Source organism: Penaeus monodon, chromosome 20 (assembly GCF_015228065.2).
Source record: "Penaeus monodon isolate SGIC_2016 chromosome 20, NSTDA_Pmon_1, whole genome shotgun sequence".
Taxonomy (NCBI): domain Eukaryota; kingdom Metazoa; phylum Arthropoda; class Malacostraca; order Decapoda; family Penaeidae; genus Penaeus; species Penaeus monodon.
The window spans coordinates 2,853,193-2,853,693 of record NC_051405.1 but is presented as its reverse complement, the minus strand read 5'-3'; the positions used below and the strand labels follow the sequence as shown (position 1 = coordinate 2,853,693).

At 32.7% G+C, this 501-nt stretch overlaps 1 protein-coding gene and 1 long non-coding RNA gene across 2 annotated transcripts in view; both read left to right on the top strand.

Moving 5' to 3' along the window:
- The window catches only part of LOC119585589 (calcium-transporting ATPase sarcoplasmic/endoplasmic reticulum type-like), a gene marked incomplete in the record, with an annotated part of 14,749 nt that overhangs the window by 12,946 nt on the left and 1,302 nt on the right, over positions 1-501 (top strand).
- The window catches only part of LOC119585591, a 3,883-nt gene that overhangs the window by 3,087 nt on the left and 295 nt on the right, over positions 1-501 (top strand). The window lies entirely within an intron of this gene.

Sequence of the window (501 nt, the reverse complement as noted above, 5' to 3'; positions counted from 1 at the left end):
TCAACTCAGACTTACGATTAGCAATGTTGTGTCATTAGTCCATCAGAAAGATTTCACTAAGTACTGACCATAGTTTGTGCAATGTTCGGGGAATAGTCCTGCAAGATTTGTCAATACATGTTAGCCATGTGTACTGACCCTGTCTCCTAACAGCCAATGGAATGTTTGTCTTTCAGAGTTTTTGACTTTTTGACAAGTTATAGCATCTGACTGGCTTGACAAGCATTTTTAGCCAGTGGCTGCTTTACTTAAGATGTCAAATACTTCAAAAAGCAAACTTTTCCTTTTTACTGATTCAAGTTCTTCACTGTGCTATATTTGCCATTATTTATCAACATATACACTCCATCTAGGAAAAGTCAGTATATTACTTTTATCCATTCTTGATATTTTTGACAATTCAAAGAACAAGATTTGTTCTAGACTCTTATTCACCATTTTTCTTTTATATATAAGCTCAGTATTCATATTAATGGAAAGCTTAATATAATAATGAATATT